The sequence below is a fragment of the Triticum urartu genome, chromosome 7A (genome assembly GCF_056163025.1).
Source record: "Triticum urartu cultivar PI428250 chromosome 7A, HENAU_Tu73, whole genome shotgun sequence".
Classification (NCBI taxonomy): domain Eukaryota; kingdom Viridiplantae; phylum Streptophyta; class Magnoliopsida; order Poales; family Poaceae; genus Triticum; species Triticum urartu.
The window spans coordinates 4434289-4450002 of NC_141879.1; the positions used below are offsets into that span (position 1 = coordinate 4434289).

Here is a 15714-nt window from a genome sequence, read left to right on the forward strand (position 1 = left end):
CACGAACCGGGACCAATGTATGTGGGCCAGTAGCGAGGCTTATTGGTCCCGGTTCTTGACAGGAACCGGGACAAATGGGTGCAGACGAACCGAGACCAATGCCACCGAGGCCCCGGTCGGCCCCCTGGGCTCACGAACCGGTACTAATGCACCCCATGGGTCCCGGTTCGTGCCGAACCGGGACTAATGGGCTGGCCAGGCCCGAACGAAACCCTGTTTACTACTAGTGTAAATACTCTTGATCCAATTGTTTGGTCCTTGAAGGAGGTGTTTAGCACAACGAACCAGGCAATCGGACTATGTGGCTTTATCACCCTCACTTAGCCATGGGAGTTTGACAATGAAAATTTAGGCACAGCCCCTAGTATCCGAACTAGGGTACTGTAAACACCTGATCGGGTAAGAGCCGATTCGTCGCATAATGCGAAAAAAATCGCTAAAGATTTGAAACCTCCGAAGAGCTGACCGGCTCTCGCCGTATCATGATAGTCAGTTTTCGGCTTTCTCTACTAAGGTGCTCATCCGGATAAACCAGGACACAATCGCAGTAGTTCTCCCTTTACTACCCTAGCAGATATAGCGGAATGTAAGGTAGTAAGCACGGGAGCCGGGCAACCCAACTATTGACCAAAGACATGATTCGGAGCCAATGCATATAATGCTAAATTCGGGGTGCCGAACTATATTGTAAAAAGTCTTCGGACTTTGTTGCCGTATTATGGGTCGCAATGAGGCCCCTGGTAGATTGAAGCGTACCAAAGTGTATGGGTGCAACTTGAGAAGATTATCAAAAAGGAAAAGGGGGGGTAGTAAGCTAGTGCCGCAAAAGTTAGGCCGCAAACTGTTCCATTATAGTTTGATTAATACGCCAAAGCGTATTTGTACAAGTGGTGCATTAAGCTACTGGGCTATTTAACATGCCACAACCAAGGGAGAGCTGCGTGCGGGTCCAGAAAACAGGTAGAGTGATCGTTGAAGAGACCACCTGGAAATTCCCTTGTATGCCAGTGCTTCTTGTCATCTTGGTGTGTCCATCCCGTCGAGAGGACTGATGGTCAGGTCGTTAGAGGAAGCCTGCGAAAAATAAACCTGAAAAGAATTGAAAGAATATGTGTCCAGGAGCAGTCGAGCCGTATTATGGATCACAAGCTAGTTATGCCTCCGTCTATGCCCATGGTATTTTGAGTGCGTAGTTATGTACGCACGGTACGAATGCCGCCGCTTGGTTGGGACCGGGACAGAGGCCGAATTGCTAGTCGAGTTCTTGACGAGCTGGGCTGTCCTGCTACAAAGTAGTCCGGACTTGTTTAACAGTGTCCAGGAGCTCGGCTGGCGAACACTACAAGAAATACAGTCAATTATGACTCCCCATTTTGGTCGTTGATTCGTCATATTTATTGTTTATTGACCTTTTTTTGACCAAATTCAGAAGGTCAACAGTTGGCCGTCAAGAACGAACAAATTTGACCTTTTTGGAATTTTGGTCATAGCTAGACTGACGACCAAAATTTCAGAAAGGTCACTACCCACTTGCTTGAGCCACGTGGCTGAGCTGACGTGGCATTGTTAGTGACCAAATGGAATCATCATAAATTTCATAGCCCAGTCCACCAATCTAGCCTACATGGGCCTGGCCCAATACCTATTCTTTTACTGAAATGGTCTGATTTATTTGGGCTGATGCATTATTTTCAGAAGCTTGCATATCTCACGTATGAAAACAAGTACAACAGAATACGATATTGCAAATAAATTGTGTATTTCATTTCAGTAACACATCACATGAAATACAATACATCATCCATTAACTCTTCTACACAGCAAGGTCCAAAGTCCAACAAGTGCACAAGTGCACAGCAAAATAATGCTACAAGTGCAAGTGCACAGCAAAAAGACCCAACAAGTGCACAGGCGCACAACAACATAGTTCTACAAAGATTGGACGAGATGGGCAAATTTTAGTTGATCACACATAACATCAATGAGAAACGAAGCTTCTTCTGCCCTTCGCTTCTTTGAGTGCTTCAGATCATCCTGGTAATTGGAACAATCAAACATAAGAAAGCTCACAAAATATGAGCAAACAAAAGATAAATGGAGGTTTTACATTCAGCAATTAACACAAGACTATGACATGCTCCCATAGAAATTTCAGGAATTGCAAGATTATTCTTGTGTTAGCTCAACACTTTGTGCAAAAAAAACTCACATTAATAACTTCCAACATGAAGAGATGTGAATCATATATCTTTAACACAGTAAAATAAACAGCACCGACATGAGCACCACAACACAACACAGCTCATATACCACCAAACCAAACTCAGCACAAACAACACATGCACACAAAGTATGCATGGCTGAAACACAACCTCATATGTAGACTTTAACTTAATTCATGAGTTTGAATTGAAGGAGCAACAATCAGAACCATTTCCTGTAGTGATGTTGACCTTTATTGTTGAACAGGAAAATGCTAACAGCTAGTTACAGAGATAAACATAATCCTCCCAGAAGAGTCTTGGCAATTTGCATTAAATATTAACATGGTTGCAAAACTTCAGTTTGAGGGTAGCATGTTTCTTTAGCCTTTACTTGACTGGAATTACAAAATGAAGCACATGAACAAATCATACGAACAAGCAACCCCATGAAGACCACTCACTTGAATCTTGTTTATACTTTTCTTGCAGATTAAGATGTGGGGGAAGAGCGTTACCTTGATGGGATCTCAGTAGTAGCATACAACCTGGATAGTGTAGACTAACTCCGGAGGAAAAATATTACATTTTCTCGAAGGTGAGATTGAGCTAGACATTGCCAAAAAATCCTTGCATTCACTTGGTTCAGATCTTCCCTATGTGGTGATGAGCATTCCACTGCAGCAAACCAAAAGATAAAATTCAAAATACAACCACTTTCATAGAGACAACTACAAGCCAAGTTTAGGTAATATGACTTCTATAGCATGCAAGATGTTTCTTAGATCAACAAAAGTTGGATGAACATTCTAAAATCAATCTAATAACTAGACTAACATATAAATGCAGACTGAACAAAAACAAGAACAAAAGCTACGACGAGGAACCCTTGAGCGACATATAAAGAGTAGAGTATTCAATGAAGGTCATATTTTCCACAAGACTGATCAAAACAAGAAATATTCGAGTCTACTAATTTATTACTGAATCACATAACATCATAGGAGAAAACAATGATTTTCAAGTTTAACTAAGACATGCATATAGGCTAAGGAGACATGCATATAGGCTAAGGAATAGTAAGTCACAGCCAAAAGCATTTCAACTTCCATTTATTTGCACCCACACAATCATCATGTGCTCACAGTTCAGATCAGGTTATTTAATTATGTAGCTCCGCATTGTTGCTGGCCTGACTAAACACATCCTCTAGCATACGGGGATACATTAATTTGATTAGGTAAGGATTATTATGAATATAAAAGGACATTGCTACAAGGGAAAGCCTGCTGTGGTGTTTGCAGATTATTTGCAGCTGGCACTTATCAACATTATTGACATTGTTTATGACTTGGAAGTCAGTAAGACACTAGCTCAGCTGGTGCAGAGAAGTTGATTATACATGTCTGTGCTGCTACACTGTCTGAGGGTTCCCATGGAACACTCTCAACTAAACAAGCTTTTTCTCAGTGATGAGAGTATCTACTTGCTCTCTCTATAATCAGTCATGATTTTGTTCTTACCATGCATGTTCAGGCATAATTACACAAAAAGACTTTGTCCATCTCTGGTAAGATACACTAACATGCGTCCGTGCACTACTCATGCATGCCTATAATTTGTTTGTTTGTACACTAGCTGAAAACGGGTGACACAGTTAAGAAAATGGCATGAACATATATCTTCTCTGGCTGCAAATAACATAGCAGCAGATACTGTACTGAACCCACCATTGATAAATTCCCTCACCGACGCTGGCACCTTCAGAGCAGCAGGTTTTAGTTCCTATACATAGCAGCAGATTTGGCACATTCAGACATTAATTTGAGCAGCCACAAACACCTTCATCGATCAATAGTGCTCAGAAAGAAAAGAAAGAGACTGACCGATGCTGAACTCTAAGACGGTAGTGAGGATGGCCCAGACGGGGCTGCGAGCGGCGTGGTCGTCTTGGCCGCGTACACGGGCCGATCGTCCGGCGCCTCATCGCCGCCGACGCCGGGGCCATTGGAGTTGACCCAGTCAAGCGACGCGGCTCACCCAGCACCCGCTGGTCCAGCGACAAGCACAGCGTTCGCTGCTCCGGCAGAGGCGGCAGCGACCACATCGGCGAGGCGGTGATCCGTCAAGCCCCGCCCTCCATTGTGACGCGCGCGGTTGGTGCAACAGCGATTCTAGGTACCCGCCGCCGTCGAGGTCTGTTCCCACCGCCGTCCTGGTAACCTGCCGCCGCAGCCGCGGGATGGTTAGGCCAGATCCGTGTGTGGATTGGATGGATCTGGCCAGATCGAGGCTCGACGAGGAGGAGGGGAGGGGGTCGTGGCCTCGTGGGAGAGTCCCAGACCCGGGGCAAGGGGAGGGGGTGGCGGCGCTGGAGGGGATTCGGAAGGAGTTAGGGTTTCATACATTTTATATGACATGGGCTACTCTGGTTTGGGCCGAGAAGACGCGCGCGGGTAATCGATTTGCAGAAAAAATAGGCTGGGAAATTTGGCGCGAGCTGAAAAATTGGTGGACATATGGCGCGAGCCTTTATTAGAAAATGAGTTGGCATGAGCATATAACTATTTAGCAGTAGTTAGTGGGTTCGATAAAAACTACTAGTGCCACTGGTGTATAAGAAAAAGGTATTATGTTCTTGTTGGCAAAAAAAAGTATTTTATTTTGCTGCTTCCTCTGTCTCATAATGTACGGCAAAAGACATCTTACATTATGGGACGGTTACATTATGAGACGGAGGAAGTATTACGTAGCAAACTAAATTGAATTATATGGGCCTAATGGTCAGCTTATATTGCATAAGGTTTTGATTTTTGATTTTTTTTTTCAAATGGAATCGTGTTAAAAATGAATATTCGTGAAACGACAAATATCAACAGTATGACCCATATATACACAACTCCTAAAGATCTTTTTTTATTTGGATATGAAATAATATTGATAATCCTCAAAAAATTACAAAAGGGTTGAAGCAAATTTGAATCCTCCAACAATTTTAAAGTTTTTTAATTGAAAGTGAACAAAAAACTATAAAAGCGAAGCCCTTGCATCTTTTAACACCTGTCGGGTGTAGATATACCATGTTGGTCCTGCACGCGTAGGTTGATTTGACACGCATGGCTGACACATAAACAAAATTATTACATGTATACATGACACAGAGGCAAAATTGTTGACGTGCCTACTCACTCACCCTTACTTGGGCCTATGAACATATTAATTTGGTTAAGGTGGACCCAAAATATGGCCATGGATAGTGCTATACATTTTATGACCAATTAACGTGATGCGGCGATGACCTTTTTGACAGATATTGTCACAATGGTGGGGGGTTTGGACCCCTCTGGTCAGCCCTTGATCAATTCGTCAATTTTGGTCACTGATCTATGACCAATAAACCATGGTCGTTATATTTTTGTCATGAACGGGCATATTTCTTGTAGTGAATTAAGGTTCTGCTTGAGAAGGTCGCTCTGTATTTCTGCTGCTAATGCAGTGGTGTGCTCCTCGGTACGGAGGGAGCGCTCCGTATTTCCATTGACTGTTATGACGCCGCGTGGTCCAGGCATCTTGAGCTTAAGATAAGCATAGTGTGGTACCCCGTTGAAGCGAGCAAATGCGGTTCGTCCGAGCAGGGCGTGATAGCCGCCGCGAAAGGTGACGATATCGAAGATTAGCTCTTCGCTTCGGAAGTTGTCCGGGGATCCGAAGACAACCTCTAGGGTGATTGAGCCCGTACATCGGGCTGTTGGAAATATGCCCTAGAGGCAATAATAAATTAGTTATTATTATATTTCCTTGTTCATGATAATCGTTTATTATCCATGCTAGAATTGTATTGATAGGAAACTCAGATACATGTGTGGATACATAGACAACACCATGTCCCTAGTAAGCCTCTAGTTGACTAGCTCGTTGATCAATAGATGGTTACGGTTTCCTGACCACGGACATTGGATGTCGTTGATAACGGGATCACATCATTAAGAGAATGATGTGATGGACAAGACCCAATCCTAAGCCTAGCACAAGATCGTGTAGTTCGTATGCTAAAGCTTTTCTAATGTCAAGTATCATTTCCTTAGACCATGAGATTGTGCAACTCCCGGATACCGTAGGAATACTTTGGGTGTGCCAAACGTCACAACGTAACTGGGTGGCTATAAAGGTGCACTACGGGTATCTCCTAAAGTGTCTGTTGGGTTGGCACGAATCGAGACTGGGATTTGTCACTCCGTGTGACGGAGAGGTATCTCTGGGCCCACTCGGTAGGACATCATCATAATGTGCACAATGTGACCAAGGAGTTGATCACGGGATGATGTGTTACGGAACGAGTAAAGAGACTTGCCGGTAACGAGATTGAACAAGGTATCGAGATACCGACGATCGAATCTCGGGCAAGTACTATACTGGTAGACAAAGGGAATTGAATACGGGATTGATTGAATCCTCGACATCGTGGTTCATCCGATGAGATCATCGTGGAACATGTGGGAGCCAACATGGGTATCCAGATCCCGCTGTTGGTTATTAACCGAAAAACGTCTCGGTCATGTCTGCATGGTTCCCGAACCCGTAGGGTCTACACACTTAAGGTTCGATGACGCTAGGGTTATAAAGGAAGTTTGTATGTGGTTACCAAATGTTGTTCGGAGTCCTGGATTAGATCCCGGACATCACGAGGAGTTCCGGAATGGTCCGGAGGTAAATATTTATATATGGGAAGTCCTGTTTTGGTCACCAGAAAAGTTTCGGGTTTTATCGGTAATGTATCGGGACCACCGGGAGGGTCCCAGTGGTCCACCAAGTGGGGCCACCAGCCCCGGAGGGCTGCATGGGCCAAGTGTGGGAGGGGACCAGCTCCAGGTGGGCTGGTGCGCCCCGCCCCCCACAAGGTCCCAAGGCGCCTAGGGTTTGGGGAGGGGGCGCCCCACCTAGCTTGGGGGGCAAGTTTCCCCTCTCCCCCCCTTGGCCGCCACCCTAGATGGGTTTGGGGCTGCCGCACCCCTTGGGGTGGAAACCCTAAAGGGGGCGCACCCCCTCCCTCTCCCCTATATATACTTGAGGACTTTGGGGCTGCCAACACAGGAGTTTTGACCTCTCCATGGCGCAGCCCCGCCTCTCTCCTTCCTCCTCTCCCGCGGTGCTTGGCGAAGCCCTGCAGGATTGCCACGCTCCTCCACCTCCACCACGCCGTCGTGCTGCTGTTGGACGGAGTCTTCCTCAACATCTCCCTCTCTCCTTGCTGGATCAAGGCATGGGAGACATCACCGGGCTGCACGTGTGTTGAACGCGGAGGTGCCGTCCGTTCGGCACTAGGATCATCGGTGATTTGGATCACGACGAGTACGACTCCATCAACCCCGTTCACTTGAACGCTTCCTCTTAGCGATCTACAAGGGTATGTAGATGCACTCTCCTTCCATCGTTGCTAGATTACTCCATAGATTGATCTTGGTGTTGCGTAGAAAATTTTGAATTTCTGCTACGTTCTCCAATAGTGGCATCATGAGCTAGGTCTATGCGTAGTTTCTATGCACGAGTAGAACACAAGTTGTTGTGGGCATTGATTTTGTTCAATATGCTTACCGTTACTAGTCCAATCTTGTTTCGACGGTATTGTGGGATGAAGCGGCCCGGACCGACCTTACACGTACACTTACGTGAGACAGGTTCCACCGACTGACATGCACTAGTTGCATAAGGTGGCTAGCGGGTGCCAGTCTCTCCCACTTTAGACGGATCGGATTCGATGAAAAGGGTCCTTATGAAGGGTAAATAGCAATTGACATATCACGTTGTGGTTTTGCGTAGGTAAGAAACGTTCTTGCTAGAAACCCATAGCAGCCACGTAAAACATGCAAACAACAATTAGAGGACGTCTAACTTGTTTTTGCAGGGTATGCTATGTGATGTGATATGGCCCAAAAAGAATGTGATGAATGGTATGTGATGTATGAGATTGATCATGTTCTTGTAATAGGAATCACGACTTGCATGTCGATGAGAATGACAACCGGCAGGAGCCATAGGAGTTGTCTTAATTTATTGTATGACCTGCGTGTCATTGAACAACGCCATGTAATTACTTTACTTTATTGCTAAGACGTTAGCCATAGTAGTAGAAGTAATAGTTGGCGAGACAACTTCATGAAGACACAATGATGGAGATCATGGTGTCATGCCGGTGACGATGATGATCATGGAGCCCCGAAGATGGAGATCAAAAGGAGCAAAATGATATTGGCCATATCATGTCACTTTTGATTGCATGTGATGTTTATCATGTTTATGCATCTTATTTGCTTAGAACGACGGTAGTAAATAAGATGATCCCTCATTAAAATTTCAAGAAAGTGTTCCCCCTAACTGTGCACCGTTGCGAAAGTTCGTTGTTTCGAAGCACCACGTGATGATCGGGTGTGATAGATTCTAACGTTCACATACAACGGGTGTAAGCCAGATTTACACACGCGAAACACTTAGGTTGACTTGACGAGCCTAGCATGTACAGACATGGCCTCGGAACACAAGAGACCGAAAGGTCGAACATGAGTCATATCGTGGATACGATCAACATGAAGATGTTCACCGATGATAACTAGTCCGTCTCACGTGATGATCGGACACGGCCTAGTTGACTCGGATCATGTACCACTTAGATGACTAGAGGGATGTCTATCTGAGTGGGAGTTCATCAAATAATGTGATTAGATGAACTTAGTTATCATGAACATAGTCAAAAGGTCTTTGCAAATTATGTCGTGGCTTACGCTTTAGTTCTACTATTTAAGATATGATCCTAGAGAAAATTTAGTTGAAAGTTGATAGTAGCAATTATGCGGACTAGGTCCGTAAACTAAGGATCGTCCTCGTTGCTGCACAGAAGGCTTATGTACTTAATGCACCGCTCGGTGTGCTGAACCTCAAACGTTGTCTGTGGATGTTGCGAACATCTGACATACACGTTTTGATGACTACGTGATAGTTCAGTGATGTTAAACGGTTTAGAGTTGAGGCACCGAAGACGTTTTTGAAACGTCGCGGAACATATGAGATGTTTCGAGGGCTGAAATTGGAATTTCAGGCTCGTGCCCACGTCAAGAGGTATGAGACCTCCGACGAGTTTCTTAGCCTACAGACTAAGGGAGAAAAGCTCAATCGTTGAGCTTGTACTCAGATTGTCTGGGTACGACAATCACTTGAATCGAGTGGGAGTTATCTTCCAGATGAGATAGTGATGGTTCTCCAAAGTCACTGCCACCAAGCCACTAGAGCTTCGTGATGAACTATAACATATCAGGGATAGACATGATGATCCTTGAGCAATTTGCGATGTTTGACACCGCGAAAGTAGAAATCAAGAAGGAGCATCAATTGTTGATGGTTAGTGAAACCACTAGTTTCAAGAAGGGCAAGGGCAATAAGGGATACTTCATGAAACGGCAAATCAGCTGCTGCTCTAGTGAAGAAACCCAAGGTTGAACCCAAACCCGAGACTAAGTGCTTCTGTAATAAGGGGAACGGTCACTAGAGCAGAATTACCCTAGATACTTGGTAGATAAGAAGGCAGGCAAGGTCGACAGAAGTATATTGGATATACATTATATTAGTGTGTACTCTACTAGTACTCCTAGTAGCACCATGGTAATAGATACCGGTTCGGTTGCTAAGTGTTAGTAACTCGAAATAAAAGGCTACGGAATAAACGGAGACTAGCTAAAGGCGAGGTGACGATATGTGTTGGAAGTATTTCCAAGGTTGATTTGATCAAACATCGCACGCTCCCTCTACCATCGGGATCGGTGTTAAACCTTAATAATTGTTATTTGATGTTTGTGTTGAGCAGAGACATGATTGGATTATGTCTATCGCAATACGGTTATTCATTTAAGGAGAATAATGGTTACTCTGTTTATTTGAATAATACCTTCAATGGTCTTGCACCTGAAATGAATGGTTTATTGAATCTCGATCGTAGTGATACACATGTTCATGCCAAAAGATATAAGATAGTAATGATAGTACCACCTACTTGTGGCACTGCCATGTAAGTCATATTGGTATAAAACGCATGAAGAAGCTCCATGTTGATGGATCTTTGGACTCACTCGTTTTTGAAAAGATTGAGACATGTGAACCATGTCTATTGGTATATACGCATGAAGAAACTCCATGCAGATGGACCATTTGGACTCACTTGATTTTGAATCACTTGAGACATGCAAATCATACCACATGGATAAGATGACTGAAAGCCTCATTCTCAGTAAAATGGAACAAGAAAGCAACCTGTTGGAAATAACACATTTTGATGTGTGCAGTCCAATGAGTGCTGAGGCACGCAGTGGATATCGTTATGCTCTTACTTCACAGATGATTTGAGCAGATACTGAGTATACTTACTTGATGAAACACAAGTGAAGTTGCAGATCGTCGTGACAAGAGGATAAAATATCTATGATATGATCATAGAAATGAATATCTGAGTTGCGAGTTTGGTACACAATTGAGACATTATGGAAATTGTTTCATGACTAATACCGCCTGGAACACCATAGTATGATGGTGTGTCCGAACATCATAGCTGCACCTTATTAGATGTAGTGCATACCATGATGTCTCTTACCGAACTACCACTATCGTTTATGGGTTAGGCATTAGAGACAACCGCATTCACTTTAAATAGGGCACCACACAATTCTGTTGAGACAACACCATTTGGTTTAGAGAAACCTAAGCTGTCATTTCTTGAAAGTTTGGGTCTACGACGCTTATGTGAAAAGTTTCAGGCTGATAAGCTCGAACCCAAAGCGGATGAATGCATCTTCATAGAATACCTAAAACAGTTGGGTATACCTCATGTCTCAGATCCGAAAGCAATAGGGATTGTTTCTAGAATCGGGCCCTTTCTCGAGGAAAAGTTTCTCTCGAAAGAATTGAGTGGGAGGATGGTGGAGACTTGATGAGGTTATTGAACCGTCACTTCAACCAGTGTATAGCAGGGCACAGGGAGTTGTTCCTATGGCACCTACACCAATTGAAGTGGAAGCTTATGAGAGTGATCATGAAACTTCGGATCAAGTCACTACCAAACCTCGTAGGACGACAAGGATGCGTACTACTTCAGAGTGGTACGTAATCTTGTCTTGGAAGTCATGTTGCTAGACAACAATGAACCTATGAGCCATGGAGAAGCGATGGTGGGCCCGGATTCCGACGAATGGCTCGAGGCCATAAAATCCGAGAGAGGATCCATGTATGAAAACAAAGTGTAGACTTTGAAAGAACTACTTGATGGTCGTAAGGCTATTGGGTGCAGATGGATTTTAAAAGGAAGACGGACAATGATGGTGAATGTCACCATTAAGAAAGCTCGACTTGTCATTAAGATGTTTCCCGACAAGTTCAAGGAGTTGACTACGATGAGACTTTCTCACTCGTAGCGATGCTAAAAGTCTGTTGGAATTATATTAGCAGTCACTGCATTATTTATGAAATCTTGCAGATAGGATGTCAAAACATTGTTTCCTCACGTTTTTTTGAGGAAAGGTTGTATGTGATACAACCAGAAGGTTTTAACAATCCTGAAAGATGCTAACAAGCATGCAAAGCTCCAGCAATCCTTCTAAGGACTGGAGTAAGCATCTCGGAGTTGGAATATGCGCTTTGATGATGGTCAAAGATTTTGGGTTTATACAAAGTTTATGAGAAACTTGTATTTCCAAAGAAGTGAGTGGGAGCACTATAGAATTTCTGATGAGTATATGTTGTTGACATATTGTTGATCAAAAATGATGTAGAATTTCTGGAAAGCATGCAGAGTTATTTGAAAAGTGTTTTTCAATGAAAAAACCTGGATTAGGCTACTTGAGTATTGAGCATTAAGATCTATAAGGATAGATCAAAACGCTTAATAGTGCTTTCAAATGAATACATACCGTGACAAGATTTTGAAGGAGTTCAAAATGGATCGGCAAAGGAGTTCTTGGCTGTGTTATAAGGTATGAACATTGAGTAAGACTCGAAACCTAACCGTGGCAGAATAGAGAGAAAGGACGAAGGTCGTCCCCTATGCTTTAGACGTAGGCTCTACAGTATGCTATGCTGTGTACCGCACCTGAAGTGTGCCTTGCCATGAGTCAGTCAAGGGGTACAAGAGTGATCCAAGAATGGATCACATGACAGCAGTCAAAGTTATCCTTAGTAACTAGTGGACTAAGGAATTTTCTCGATTATGGAGGTGGTAAAAGAGTTCGTCATAAAGGTTTACGCCGATGCAAACTTTGACACTAATCCAGATTATTCTGAGTAGTAAACTGGATTCGTATTGTAGAACCGTTATTTGGAATAGCTCCAAATAGAGCGTGGTGGCTGCATCTAGGAGATGACATAGAGGTTTGTAAAACACACACGGATATGAAAGATTCAGACCCGTTGACTATAACATCTCTCACAAGCATAACATGATCAAACCCAGAACTCATTGACTGTTAATCACATGGTAATGTGAACTAGATTATTGACTCTAGTAAACACTTTGGGTGTTAGTCACATGGGGATGTGACCTTGAGTGTTAATCACATAGCGATGTGAACTGGATTATTGACTCTAGTGCAAGTGTGAGACTGTTGGAAATATGCCCTAGAGACAATAATAAATTAGTTATTATTATATTTCCTTGTTCATGATAATCGTTTATTATCCATGCTAGAATTGTATTGATAGGAAACTCAGATACATGTGTGGATACATAGACAACACCATGTCCCTAGTAAGCCTCTAGTTGACTAGCTCGTTGATCAATAGATGGTTACGGTTTCCTGACCATGGACATTGGATGTCGTTGATAACGGGATCACATCATTAGGAGAATCATGTGATGGACAAGACCCAATCCTAAGCCTAGCACAAGATCGTGTAGTTCATATGCTAAAGCTTTTCTAATGTCAAGTATCATTTCCTTAGACCATGAGATTGTGCAACTCCCGGATACCGTAGGAATACTTTGGGTGTGCCAAACGTCACAACGTAACTGGGTGTCTATAAAGGTGCACTACGGGTATCTCCAAAAGTGTCTGTTGGGTTGGCACGAATCGAGACTGGGATTTGTCACTCCGTGTGACGGAGAGGTATCTCTGGGCCCACTTGGTAGGACATCATCATAATGTGCACAATGTGACCAAGGAGTTGATCACAGGATGATGTGTTATGGAACGAGTAAAGAGACTTGCCGGTAACGAGATTGAACAAGGTATCGAGATACCGACGATCGAATCTCAGGCAAGTACTATACCGGTAGACAAAGGGAATTGAATACGGGATTGATTGAATCCTCGACATCGTGGTTCATCCGATGAGATCATCGTGGAACATGTGGGAGCCAACATGGGTATCCAGATCCCGCTGTTGGTTATTAACCGGAGAACGTCTCGGTCATGTCTGCATGGTTCCCGAACCCATAGGGTCTACAAACTTAAGGTTCGATGATGCTAGGGTTATAAAGGAAGTTTGTATGTGGTTACTGAATGTTGTTCGGAGTCTCGGATTAGATCCCGGACGTCACGAGGAGTTCCGGAATGGTCCGGAGGTGAAGATCGGTATATTGGATGAAGGGTATTGGAGTCCAGAATTGTTCCGGGGGTACCAGGTGATGACCAGCATGTCCCAAAGGGGTTTCGGAGGCCCCGGCAAGCGTTTGGGGGCCTTATGGGCCAAGGGGAGAGGGCACATCAGCCCACTAAGGGGCTGAGCGCCCCTCCCACCCCATCTCACGTAACCAGGAGAGGTGGGGGCGCCACCCCTAGGGCAGCCGCCCCTCCCGGCTTGGGGGGCAAGTTTCCTAGGGGGTGGGGGCGCCCAAACCCATCTAGGGTTTCCCCTGTGGCCGCCGCCCCTCCCCTAGGGAACCCTAGGGCGCCTCCCCCTCCTCCCTTCCCCCTATATATAGTGAGGGAGAGAGAGGGCAGCCGCACCCTTCCCCTGGCGCAGCCCTCTCCCTCCTCCAACACCTCGTCCTCCTCCGTAGTGCTTGGTGAAGCCCTGCCGGAGAACCACGAGCTCCATCACCACCATGCCGTCGTGCTGTCGGAGTCTTCCCTCAACTTCTCCTCTCCCCTTGCTGGATCAAGAAGGAGGAGACGTTCCTGGGCTGTACGTGTGTTGAACGCGGAGGTGCCGTCCGTTCGGCACTAGGATCATCGGTGATTTGGATCACGGCGAGTACGACTCCATCAACCCCGTTCACTTGAACGATTCCGCTTAGCGATCTACAAGGGTATGTAGATGCACTCTCCTTCCCCTCGTTGCTAGATTACTACATAGATTGATCTTGGTGATGCGTAGAAAATTTTGAATTTCTGCTACGTTCCACTACAGTGGCATCATGAGCTAGGTCTATGCGTAGTTTCTATGCACGAGTAGAACACAAAGTAGTTGTGGGCGTCGATTTTGTCAATTTACTTGCCGTTACTAGTCTTATCTTGATTCGGCGGCATTGTGGGATGAAGCGGCCCGGACCAACCTTACACGTACGCTTACGTGAGACCGGTTCCACCGACTGACATGCACTAGTTGCATAAGGTGGCTGGCGGGTGTCTGTCTCTCCCACTTTAGTCGGATCGGATTCGATGAACAGGGTCCTTATGAAGGGTAAATAGAAATTGGCAATTCACGTTGTGGTTTTGGCGTAGGTAAGAAACGTTCTTTCTAGAAACCTATAGCAGCCACGTAAAAACTTGCAACAACAATTAGAGGACGTCTAACTTGTTTTTGCAGCATATGCCGTGTGATGTGATATGGCCAAAAGGATGTGATGAATGATATATGTGATGTATGAGATTGATCATGTTCTTGTAATAGGAATCACGACTTGCATGTCGATGAGTATAACAACAGGCAGGAGCCATAGGAGTTGTCTTAATTTATTTATGACCTGCGTGTCAACATAAATGTCATGTAATTATTTTACTTTATTGCTAACCGTTAGCTGTAGTAGAAGAAGTAATAGTTGGCGAGACAACTTCATGAAGACACGATGATGGAGATCATGGTGTCATGCCGGTGACGATGATGATCATGGAGCCCCGAAGATGGAGATCAAAAGGAGCGAAGTGATGATGGCCATATCATGCCACTATTTGATTGCATGTGATGTTTATCATGTTTTGCATCTTATTTGCTTAGAACGACGGTAGCTTAAATAAGATGATCCCTCACAATAATTTCAAGAAAGTGTTCTCCCTAACTGTGCACCGTTGCGAAGGTTCTTTGTTTCGAAGCACCACGTGATGATCGGGTGTGATAGATTCTTACGTTCGAATACAACGGGTGTTGACGAGCCTAGCATGTACAGACATGGCCTCGGAACACATGCGAAACACTTAGGTTGACTTGACGAGCCTAGCATGTACAGACATGGCCTCGGAACACGGAGGACCAAAAGGTCGAACATGAGTCGTATAGAAGTTGCGATCAACATGAGATGTTCACCGATGATGACTAGTCCGTA

General features: G+C 44.5%; 1 long non-coding RNA gene across 1 annotated transcript; it reads right to left on the bottom strand.

Annotated features, from left to right (window-relative positions):
* Positions 1–1783: 1783 nt before the first annotated feature.
* On the bottom strand, positions 1784–4602 carry LOC125525103 (uncharacterized). Its single transcript, XR_007291149.2, has 4 exons — positions 4088–4602; positions 3932–3986; positions 2720–2879; positions 1784–2034 (listed from the first exon to the last, which is right to left on the bottom strand). It is a non-coding gene; the product is annotated as an uncharacterized LOC125525103 (long non-coding RNA).
* Between the last annotated feature and the right edge of the window lie 11112 nt (positions 4603–15714).